General features: G+C 40.4%; 1 protein-coding gene across 1 annotated transcript in view; it reads left to right on the top strand.

Moving 5' to 3' along the window:
- Window positions 1-12,740, top strand: part of LOC149264779 (uncharacterized) — a 275,432-nt gene that overhangs the window by 32,798 nt on the left and 229,894 nt on the right. The window lies entirely within an intron of this gene.

Below are 12,740 nucleotides of genomic sequence, written 5' to 3'. Positions count from 1 at the left end.
CTGAACTTGGCTGCAGAGATAGATCACCAAACTGATAAATATATTGCACAGTACATGGCTTCAGATTTAATTCCAAGAGTTTCGATTCCACTCGGCTATATGTCCCATCTAGAAATATGGAAGGTGCGTCGAATGGATAAGCGTGGAGATTGTTGTGTCTGAGATGAAGGGGGTGGGTTCGAATCTCAACACCAGCCACCGGAATTGATGTGCGGGAAAAAAAATTCACGTGGAGCCTGCTGTAGAGCCTGCGTGAAGCGTCGGACGTGCCTGCGATGTTGGACAGAACACGGTGATCCTCGCACTGAGCAAATTCGTCCTCTAATTATTTCTGCCCTCGTAAATGATGAAACTCGGTGCTAGCAAAAATCGTCTTGATATATTTTGGCTTCCTCGACCACTCTATCCAGCCGTCAAAATGATGGATTCGGCCCTTATAACCTGTGTGGATGGAGCCGGTGAATCACCAGAGCAATGAACCCTCTGGCAAACTGCCTCTATGCGGCACGAACCTCTCTAGGGTTCGAGGGCGAGCAATAACTTACAGAATGTGCACTGTCTGATCCTTTCCCAAGTTCATTGACGGTGATACTGAGGCGCTGGAGATCTCAGAACAAGAGCGGGAAAAAATCCTTTGATTACTGCGGCTCAGAAATTTTGGTGCCCAGAAAAAAAATATTTCAGACTCCTAGATAGCTATTTCGAAAAAAATACCCGAGCTCTTTTGAAGCAAAATTTTTTCAAACAATGAAAAATTATTTCGAAAAAAATACCCGAGCTCTGATACCATAATCAATGAATGAATTGAATTGATTTACAATGAGCAATAAAGCTCAATAAATAATACAACTGTATTTACAGAAACAACAAGTTTCTACTAAGAAAGTAGGAGCAATTTTCTACTAAGAATATAGAAACAACAAGTTTCTAACAGGAAACTGCTAATTACAATCATAGATGAGCAGTAAACACTAAAATAGCATTATTCTAATAATCCCAAGGTGGAATTTGGCCCTAGTTGCCAATTTTAACACATCCCCTGGAGCCTCGAGTAGTAAAACAAAGGAAAATCAATAAAAGGCATATGAAGAAGGATGGAAAAACAAAGGCCGGGGTAACTCATGTACCATGATTGTTCTGTCCTACATCTATACACCCAAATGTTTGGGATTCCTTCATCATAGCTACCCTTGTACCATGGCATGAGGCTTGGGCGTTCCCTCTTGACCTATCTTTGTTTCATCGTTATTTTGCATAACACCTACCATTTGATGGATGTACCATGGACCTGTCACTCCCTTAGAGGTTGAAACCACCCAATAAGGTCCTTTATTAACATCTCTTGTCGAGCAAGGAAACACTTCTACATTTTGAAGCCCATTTGGAAGGGCATGCCGGTACAAAGTGTCCACTTTTTCCGCTGATTAGCAAGATTCTTTACTCAATTTCACTAATGGATTGTTTTTGTTGGAAGGTGAGGAGATGCATTGGATCTTACATAGGATCGCAGGTGGGTCTCCATCTTGGACTTGGTCTCCCTATACGGAATCCAAGCTGTCTAGAGGATATTAATGGCACTTGTGGGGTGAGCGTTGAGAGCCATGGGCCTCTGCCACAACAGAGTATTGATTACTATACCATGGGTTTCTTCAACACCACACATTGCTTGTTCGTGCCCCAACCATACAAAGACAATGATGCACTTGGACTATGTTGCCCAACTGGCCACACATTTGCATCCAACACTTGGTAGCTGATCTAGGGCCCAAATGGGGTTTTGTCTCATCTGGAGAGACATAGGAGGGCATGCATCATCCTCTAGCCTCACTGATGGAGCATCGACTTGTTATTTAGCCACTGGAGATCCACGAGACCATTGATTGTGCCCCACAACCACTTATGAGCACCACCTTACGTTTTGCTTGGAAATCAAGGGGCTCACCCCTTAATCATCATTTTGGGAGCCCTCCTCTTCATCATGGCAGTTTGAGGACTCATTCAGGCTCTTCAACGACCCTCTTGACTATTATTCAATCATTTTGGCTAGCTTTGGATGCCTTATATTTCACTTATTGAGCCATTTGGTGGGCTTGTCACCAAAGGAGATGTTATTTGCACATTAAAATATTATTAGGGGATTAATTAGGCTAATTCGAACTTTTAAAGGCTCATTTAAATACAGAAGAGCCTCATTTGTATTGGATCATCATCACTTGACCTGGATTAGCTCTTTTTGAGAAATTCACATTTTCTTCTTGGATGACTATTATAGACTCTTTCATGCATTTCAATATCTTTGGAAACTAGTTCGATTTCTTCTTGGAGCCATTGTCTTGATCTTGGATTGGATATATATCTTTGTTGAGCTAATTTATGGTCCTAAATTAACACAATTATTTCTTATCAATCTGGGTTGTTTATGCTTTGCGGCAAGTTCACTATATGTGAAGATCAGATATAACCAAACCTTGAAAGATAAGTTATTCAAAAACTAAAGATAATACATCTTATAACTCTAATTCAATCAGCTCAAAAAGAGAAAAACATTGAAAGGGTTCTTGACCTCAAGAAGTCCACCTTCACCTCAATTATCACTTAATGAATCAGAGATTGAAACCAAAAGCTCAAGATGCATAAATTATAAATGAAAGAAGCTCTTAACTTAAGAGACATATAAGATATTCCATCATAATTCATTCATCTCAATATCTAAATCTAAATGGAAATAAAACTGCTTGCATGTAAACAAAAAGAAACTAGTTTTGATTCATCATTTAGCAGAAGGGATGTCCAACTTGAACATCTGTTTTTCCAACTCAATAAAGTGATGAATAAGCTATTAACAAATGAAATCAATCACTATGCATAAACCATAAAACAAACTGAAATAAAGCTTTGAAAAACTAGTGCTACAATCAACCAAATCGCAATGAAATAAAACTAGTTTATCATGGAAGTGTACTTAGCTTGGAGTGGGGGCCCTCCACCCTTGCCTTGCACACTTTGAGAGGTGATATTAGAAGCTTAGATCAGTGACACATCCATAGCATTGCACAACAAAATAATAATAACACAAATCTTCAAATTACTTCTCAACCCAAAAGATGTCTCAGCATAAAAGTATATCAAAAATCAATACATAAGCCATCAAAGTTTTGGCTTTAAATAAGAAGTCTCATGAACAAACTGATCTATAATCACTCAAACAAACCCATCTACTCTCATCCACCTATCCAAGTCGAATTCATTATCCCCAACCCAAGAAAGATGACCATTCCTATGAAAACTCAAAACAACCCTATTTCTATGGGATTCCTGCATGACTAGTCATGGTTGACTAGCACCAAATGGGCCTAATAAAGCTTGTTCAGTTCGAACTAAGCATTGCTGGCTTAGTCCTAGTTCCCAAGCTGTCCATCCATGCATTCCATTCGTGCCCAAGTGTCCTGCAACCATATCAACCATAGAGCTATTACGGGAATTTCTGAATCTGCCAATTTTGCACTAAAAACCAAATTTTCATAAAAACTTTAGAAATTGAAAAATTAAAATTAAATACCTGAATGGATATCAAATATACATCAAAATGGGATAAATGAAGGGAAAATGGATGGAAAATAGATGGATAAGTAAGTTTCTTTGAGCAAAAATAAGACCAAAACTAAGGCTCAACAATCTTATTATATTGTAAGTAAATTTTATTGAAGATTTTTTCATGAATAATGTCTAATGTATGGAAATTATGCAACTAGCTCTTGTTCTTTCATGCCTTAATTGTTGAATATCATTGTAAAAGAATGTTAGATTGTGAATTTTACTCATTAATAACAAGTAGAAGAATGTTCCTAGTGGATTGAAGTCTCTTTTCTTCCATGAAAGCCCATTGATTGTGGGTGAATAATTGTTGAAAGATTGGTGTTAGGGTATCATTTTTCAACCTCCTTGAGAAACGAATTAGTCCAAGTTTCGTATCATAAACATTCCATAGCCCAAGAGTAAGGAACTAGTCCAAACCGAATTGGTGATCACCCTTAAAATATCCTCTTATACATATTTTTCCATGAATCTTCTGTTACCCTAAATGGCTAGCTAAGGCCTAGTGCGAATTGCATTAGGGAGATCATTCCGAGGAGTGAGTTGGTAGGCTATTGCATTGTAGTTTCCTGTAGCTGCCTTCAAAATTTGAAGGAATTCCCGTGGCTAGTTTAAGAGAAATCTCAAGCCCTAGCTCTCATCCTGAAATTAGTTTTGAACCTCTTAGGTTAGTGACATTCCAATGGTCATTTGCTCTTGAAAAATCAAAGGAAGTTGATCATTTTTTTGACCTTTCACTTCTCTACTCGACCTAGGGCTCTTTTTGGGAGTCTCCCTTTCATGATAAATCCTAAAACCCTAGTTCTTGCTTGGATCCAACCTAGCTCTCTTAATTTTAGCAACACATCTCCTAGAGGCAATTGCTTATCTTAAAAAGTTTATTGAGAGGTCCTATATCTTTTAGATATCTTGACTTTGGGTATACATAGCTTTATTGTAGCATCATTAATCCCTAGATCTAGATTCCTACTTCTTAGTTCTTTTTTGGAGAGCTATTAAGCTTCATAGAAGCAAGTGAGCCTCTCCTTTGAATGGGCCTTGGAGATCACTATAAACCTCATCATTGATCCTATCATCCAAGGTGATCTCCTCCATACTGGGACTCCTCCTGTCAGTGAAAATTCGAGAAGAGAAGGGGACTTAGGTTGTGGTGACAGTGGGCCTTCGTCCCAAATTGTTGTTGTGCCCCCTAGCTCTAGCTTATATACTACGCGTGTTGTTTGTGCAACAACAGGGACAATAGAAAGACAAACATCTTGTGAAAATCATTATGAGCTTATTACGACCAAAAAAAGGATTTACTTCCTACAACTTATTGTTGAACTATTGGAGGTTGATACTATGCCAGGAGAAGCTACTTCTTCTGAAATGAAGTTAACTGCAACAACAACACATAGTTATACCTTTTTCACCTATAATTTGGTAAGCGTAAGTAGCAACTATGGCATGATGACATCCCTCACTAGCATGTTAATTATTGGGTTGCAAGAACTAAAAAAAGATGTTGTAAAGATTGAAGAGGAGTTCTCATTCTTGGAGACAAAAGGGCACATTTTAAAGCCCATATTTGCTATTGCTTGGGGACAAGCAATGTCGGGAAGGGGGGACTATAATGTCCCCTCTAGATTAATTACCTAAGGGTGGACGAAGTAGCCTATCCAACCTCGCAGGTTATAGTTGTTGATAAAGGGGAAACCCATTATCTAGTGTTTTGGGGCAACATTCGGTAAGTTTTGGGGTAGTCAAGGCAAAAAAAGCCCAAATTGGGGGTTGCACTTGTAACACCTTACAATAGATTAAGGAAGAAAGCACCAATGAGAAATCCATAAATAAGAGAGAGATAAGATCATTTTATCATCATTAAATTGGATTGAATTATCTCTGTTTTCTTTGAGCCTGAGGCTCTAAGGGTTTTAAGACCCCTTTTTCTCTTGACTAGTTTCGGTGGAGGTGATCCCACCCTAGCTAGTCCCCTCTTTCTCTATTCTGGTACAACATATTCACTTGGAGCAACTCGATTCTATTCTGGTTAGCAAGGGAGAAGTTTCTGTGGTTATATTAATTTACAAATCTTGTCTCAAGCTAGCGAAGGGTTATTTCTGCCCTTGAAGTAGACATCAAGTTTTCGAGGCACCACGAAATACTCCCGCTTTACAAAACACGTTAAGGGCATGTTTCTACACAGGAGAAACCCTCACAAGTCGTTGTGAGCGCAATGTTAAGAATTTGAAGCACGAAATTGGGATACCTGTGGAAGCAGAGGTTTCTTAGGGCACGAATTGAACACTGGTTCATTGTCATGAGATTGATTGGAAACCGTTAAAGGCATAAAAGAGCAAGTCTGGGGTCCACTTATCCCCTGAGGACAATGACCCTCTTATAGGGTTGCGATCATCCACAACTGGATTGGCCAGATCATCACAAGGCAAATCAGAGCATAGGATGTCTACAATTAGCTCTAATTCTGGTATGGTGTGGCAGTAAATTAAATACAGAGTCAAGTTTGTGAATCATTGAGGGATAGCAGGAAATTCGGGTCTTTGTGGCAGAGAAATTGGACCCCCTGGAACAACAAAGACTATCACATATCACCACTGGGTCATTGGTAAACGTGGAAACTGGTTAGGGTTGCTACAAGCCCTTCCCCTAACAACAAATGAATTTGGTAGTAGCAGGGTAGACAGTGAGTTGATTAGTGTAGTAATAGTAGTATTAATAGTACTAGTTTGAGTTACAGTTGAATGCTGGTTTACTAAATTATTGGCATTGGAATTTAGCACTAGGTAGGTGGATTATTAATCGGATAGACTGTTCATTAGGCGGTCAACCCTAAATTAACGTGGTTTTGTGAAAAATCATATTGCAGTGAAAGTCTTTATATTATCCATGCATGCTTACTATTATATTGGTAAATGAATGTGTATTGCTATTTTTGATGTACAATTCTCTTCATAAGTATTGAAATCCTAAATAAGTATAACTCTAAGGGAAAAAATCCCCTTGGGACATTACAAACAGGCCCCTCTACATAGGCAACAATTCACCCTTTATATGAGATCAATTAGCTTAGATCCAAGGCTCTTAATAAACACAAATTTACAAGAAAGGAATGGCGTTTATTCTTCAAGTCAAACACCCTTCTATGTTGTGATTTACTTGTCACAATGGAACTTTTTTCTCAGTCATTAGCATATTTTTGAAAATATTTTTCAAGGATGAGTCATGTATTTATGCATAGAACCAAAGACTATCTTTTGGAAAGTGAATTCTGTGCTAGTGAATTTGTTTTTCTTAGCTATAGTAATTCGACTTTACCCAAAGTTGTGTTCTCTTCCTAGATAATGGTTTACATTCTAAAACAATGGGATTCCTTCCAGGCAAAGGCTCTTTTATGAATAGAAAAGTACAAGTAAAGAATACCACATTCATATAGAACCAAAAGGTCATTCATGGGCAGAAAATTACCTACCTTAGGAATTCAAATTGTAGATAAGGTGGCAACCAAGTATATGCAAGGTCGAGACAATCATTTCTTAGCCTCCATCACTAATGCAAACTCAAATTCATTTGCAGGGAGATGTTTTCATAAAGGAACCAAAGTGATTTGATTTCATCTCTATTTACCTATACATTTGCATGTCGAGGAAATTAAGTTTTCCCATTCATTTTATTAAGGAAATAGTGAAGCTTATGGCATCATTCCCGCAAACCCACCATTAGTCTCTACGACATATAATTATCTTTATGAAATTTATCATTCTTAAAACATTCTTTAAGAAAGCTAACACTGTTTAAACTTCTTGAATTGCATATGCAAGATTTCGATAAAGATTTTGTATAATAAAACACTTGCGATATTTAATTTTGTGATTTACCAACAATTTGTAGGACATTATTGGCTAGTGAACACAATTGCCCCTTAGGGTAACAACTTCTAGAGAAACTCATTCATGTGTGATGACGTTGCTTGGATGAGCTCTCTTGCTCATTTCTTCCAATAAAGGCATGTTCTTCTAATTCTTCCATTAGATACATCACTCATTAGCGCTTTTTAGATGACTTTGCGATGGTTTATCAATTCCTATGCCTTAAACCCAAAATGCTATGTGCACTCATAGATGGTACTTCATGCATGATCTTTATTGCAGTTGATGTGCTATGCTCTCGTGTGTGGGTTTTTTACTTAGACATTGTGTGATGGTTTCCTACTGAGTCGTGAATGTAACAAACTTTGGGTATGATCTAATAACTATTTTAACAATAATTTGTTTATTATTTTGTTTTGTTGTAACATGGGGGAACATAATTGTCCTTCGATAAGTGTAGTCAATATTTGGGTAAACTCGTACTACTAGAGATCTAGTTAAGTTAGCATCCTTCATTTTCTAACCATACTTAATGCTTCCCATCTTTTTGCTTTCACTCTCATTTGATTTCATAAAAAAATATAAATCCTGCTCATGTTTGACTTATCACATGTCATCTGGCAAGGTCTAGTCAAACAAATTGAACAACAATGTAGGCCAAAGTCAAATAAAGCCAAGAAAAGGCTAGAAGTGAAGAGCATGAAAAGTAATGAAGGTAGAGCTATTTGCCCTTGCCAAAATGGCCCAACCCCTAGGTCCTGACTTCTATGTCGAAAATGCAAATCTAAGGAAAGGACTAAGAAATTAAAGAAAAAAGACAAAGAAGGGGTAATAAAATAAATCGCTGAGGTGGTGATTCTAAGCAAAGCTCTCTCTTAAAGGCTTGCATCTATAAAATGAATATTCCTAGTTTTGGAAAGCTATTTGGACTAGTTAGGAGTCCTTTTACATCATTCTATATGACTTTTAGTTAATACATGAAGTTACTCTCTCCTTACATAAGTTATTCATCATTTTTTACCTATTTCTAACCAAGTGATCTAGGAAATGCTTCGTCTTGGGAATTTCCACATGTAATAAGGGTAAGGTTGTCCTATCATGGTAGACTTAGCAAATTTATATAATTTTTTTTTTTTTTGTAAACTTGGCAGTGCTTCCTCTATTTATATTAATTTTCCAAAATCAGAGACTTCCATTTGTTCCAGGTGGCTTACCTGCCCGAAGGAAACCAGGTAGCCACCTGTCTGCATTAAAACCTGTCCAAAATTTGAAAAGGTTTTTTGCTATCCATCTAGCGGCATTGTCTTTACTGTCTATACTACTGCTCAGATAAAACAAATTAAACAAGTAAAAGCATTTCATCAAAATTTTATCAGATTTGAACTGGACCGCTGCATCAATCCTCGTCCGAGGATATTACTGGGGCTGGCGCTTTGGCACTGGAGCCAAGCATCTCGCTCCTCTTCATATCTTGTAGTGTCTGCTCAATTCTTCCCAAGGCCAAGTTGTTTCTGTAGGTTTGTATCTGAACTGTTGCTATTTCCCTGAGTAGTTCAGCCCTGACTGGATCCTTTTCCTTGGTATTCTCCTTTGCCTCTGTTCTGCCACCCGCTGCTTGTTCTCGATTCAGGGTCATGGCCTGTGCCACCACATTCTTCATTACCCAATACTGCTGTATTGTTTGCCTGAAGAGAGAGTGGCGGCCTCAAGAATTCCCTGGATCGGGAACCATGCTTTCCCACTCCTCCATGGGGATGTCTTGGTTCTTGATACTGTCATTAAGTTCTCTCTCCCAACCAGAAATTTGGGCTCTGATGTCTGGCAGGTTCCCTGCCATATATGTGTCAATAAGAGTTTTCATGTGTTCACTGCCTGGATTCCTCCCTCTTTTCCTTTGATCCTTGCTCGAACCACTTGTTCCATCTTCCATATTTTTTATCTCTCTTGCCTCTCCTGGGCGCCATGTTACTCCTTGCCTGCCTGTGACTGTCTTCTTCTCATTGTTCTCTGTCTTCCTCACTGTGCTGGGCGTGGTGTGAGGTGAGACCTATCACATAGCCATTACATTTATCAGAATTATAATAGTAAAACAAAACAATTTCCCATTTACCTATTTCCTTTTTGTTATCCCTTTCGTTTCCAAAGTTTGTTTCCTTCGAGATTTTTGTCGTAATGTCGCCAGTCCTCTCCATGTTATGGGTTCGTTCCTTTCTTGATTCTCTTGCCATTTTTCCTCCACGGCAACAGTCGGCACGTGGCCTACCTGTTCTGGGCATCCTCATGGATTCTTCCCTAGGTAAGGTCAGTTTTCTGTTCCTCTCTTCCCAGGGTCTCTCTGGTTTGGCTACGTCTTCCCTCAGGGTGCTGGCCCTAAATTCCTCCCCTAGAGGTTTCTTGTTTCCCTGGTTCTCTTTTTTCTCTGTTTTTTTCTTCCCCGAGGTGCTTCCTTGTTACCTTCTGGATCCCTCCCATAGTTTCCTACAGGGGTGGCTATAGTCACGCTCTGTCTGAATTTATTTCGAGCTTTTGCCATGGTATAGACCTCTCCCATCCTGGGTTCTAGTCCCTCCCACCTTAACTTCCTACCTCGTGTTTTGACAAGTATTTTGTCTAAACCAGGGTCGCAGGAGGGTTTGGGTTCCTCCTTGACTGACTCATTCTTTTTCCATATCAGATTTCCTATATTCCTACAGATATTAATCTTGAGCCTTGCAAGGTTGGGGAACAGAGGAACTACATACCAACTTGCAGGTCTGATGCCTCTTCCATCCGCAGGCTGGATCGTCGCTCTTCGACCACCTTTTCTCTCTCTAGCGCTTGTCTCTGTCTTCTGCGTGCATCTAACTATGCCATGAATTTCTTTAAGGTTTATGCCCCTCTCCTTCTTATCACTTGCCTTTACTGCCACCTGTCTGGCATTATTACCCGCGCCAATCCCTACGCTGTTACCTTGGAATGCTGACCCCTGGTCCTGGCTGCCCCCTCCTCGCATTAATCCTCACTTGCTCCCGGCTGCTCTTGCCGTGTACGTGCTGTCCTTGTCCTGCCACTTGCTGACATCCTTCTGCCCGCCCCCTACTTACTGCCCTGCCCTCTTCGCTGTCATGCTCATCCGTCACCGCCCTCATTCTCTCGGGGGTTGTACCTTCTCTGCTCTGCTCAGCCACTTGCCTTCTTACCTGTTTGCTCACTTCATTTCCCTCGTCTATCCATTCCCCCACTTGTCCTCTTCCTCTCCCTTCTTAGTCCCATCGCCCCGGTCCCTCTGGATTTCCTGTGTTACCCCCCGATCGGGGGTTCCCCTCTCCTCCTTTGTCATGTTCTAGGATTTTTACTAAGTTTGCCATCTCCTCCATTTGGAATAACTCTTCCTCGTTTGCGTCTAAGGTTCTTCCTACATGACTGCTCCCCCAATTTGCCAGGTTGTCAGCTGGTGCGTTGCCTTTCCTTCTTACATGGGTGGGTAGGATGTAGTCTATCTGTTTGGTAAGTTTGCCAATCTCTTGCACTAGCCAAGCGGTTCTCTAGCTTCGGCTGATCTTCTCCCACTAGGTTCCTTGCTGTAGCTGTTTGACTATATCAATTGCCATTTTCGAGTCTCCTTCAACTTGTAGTTTTTGGTATTTCTCTCTTATTGCAATTTCCAGCCCTTTTTTCAGTGCGTGAAGCTCTGCTTTATTGTTTGTAGCATTGCCACAATCCATCACATAGATTCTGAGGGTCCTCCCCCTTTCATCTCTGAATACTCCGCCGGTCCTTGCCTCGCCCGGATTCCCTTTCACAGCCCTGTCGAAGTTTAGCTTGATGAACCTCTTCTGGGGTCTTCTGAAGTGGTTGACCTCCTCCGCCTCATTGATTTGGTGTTTCCTAGCTGGCTTGTGTATCATGCTTGGTTTTAGGTTTAGGCGTGTCATTATCTTTGTTTCTGTTGGGTTAGTTTTCCAATCCTCCTCAAACCAGTTCTCGGTTAGAATGGTCTCTCTGATGTTTTGGATGATCTGGTTCCATATTTTTGTTTTTGCTCTACCTTCCTCCTTGAATATCAATCTGTTTCGTTCTTTCCATATATTCCACAGAACAAATCCTAGCAAGAGTCTCCATGCCCTATTCAGGATCGTGTTCTGGTATGGTTTTTTCCTCCAGTTCTCTATTTTTGTTTGCATGCTGTTTAGATTCCTGTCGCTAATTTCAAAAATTTGTTGATGTTGTTTCCACAGGTTTTTGCTAACTTTGCAGGCGTTGGTTAGGTGCTCCATTGTCTCTTCCTGTTCTCTGCAGAGGGCACATCTCGATGGGCCTTGCATTCCTTTTTTTTCTTTAGTTGGTCCCATGTTAGTGCTCTCCCATGGCTCAGGATCCAGGTGAAGAAGGCTATCTTCGGCCATGTTTTTGTTTTCCATATGCTTTCCCATTTTTTTGTTTCTGGATGTCTATTGTGTCCTGCTTTTATTTGGTAGCCTTCTCCTATTGTAAACATGCCTTTGATTCTATGGCCCCATCTTAGAGTGTTCGAACCTTCTTTTATCGCTATTTTCCTTGTTGCCATTTCCTTGTCATAGAGTTCCCATTGGGGTGTTGTTGGCGCTTCTGGCCAATTTTGCTATTGTTTCCACTTTCTCCAGTAACCTTTTGGTTCCGGGCACCAGTAATTTTGTACTGTGTCGCCCTCGTGTAAGCTGGTGAATTGGTGGATCTCTATGAGTTGCGGCTGGTTGTTGAGTTTTTCTCTCTGTTGCCACGCTTCTTCCCAGAAGTTGGCTTTATCCCCTCCTCTGACTTCCCAGAAGCTGTGATCTCTGATCAGGTCCCTGTTGGCATTGGCAAGATTCTAGATTGCAGAGCCTTTCTTCTCATTTTGGCTTCTTAGCTTTCCTTCTAGGGACCTAGGCATATCATATTTTCTCTCCCATAGTTTTTTCCAAAGGTCTACCCCTCCCTGAATCCATCTCCACCACAGCTTTGCCCCCATTACCTGATTCAGGATGTAAGGATCTCGAAGTCCAAGTCCTCCATCTTTTAGGGATTTGCTCAGCCAGCTCTAGGATAGAAGCGCCCATTTCTTTGTCGTGCTAGGCCCTTGCCATAGGAATTTTTTGAACATGTCTACCATTTTCTGGCAGACTGTTTTAGGGGTGGATTGACTGGTAAGTTGGTATATCGGGATGGATTGAAGCACTGATTTTAGCAGAATGATGCAGCTCGGAGTGTTCAGCGCTCTGAATGTCCAGTTTTGCATTTTCCGTTGAATCTTTCCCATCAGGGTACTCCAGTTGGCCACTC

The sequence above is a fragment of the Pinus tabuliformis genome, chromosome 6, assembly GCF_031772625.1.
Source record: "Pinus tabuliformis cultivar Carrire ecotype Pingquan chromosome 6, CPIR1, whole genome shotgun sequence".
Classification (NCBI taxonomy): Eukaryota; Viridiplantae; Streptophyta; class Pinopsida; order Pinales; family Pinaceae; genus Pinus; species Pinus tabuliformis.
The sequence above is the reverse complement of the archived record's forward strand: the minus strand, read 5'-3'. Positions and strand labels throughout refer to the sequence as shown.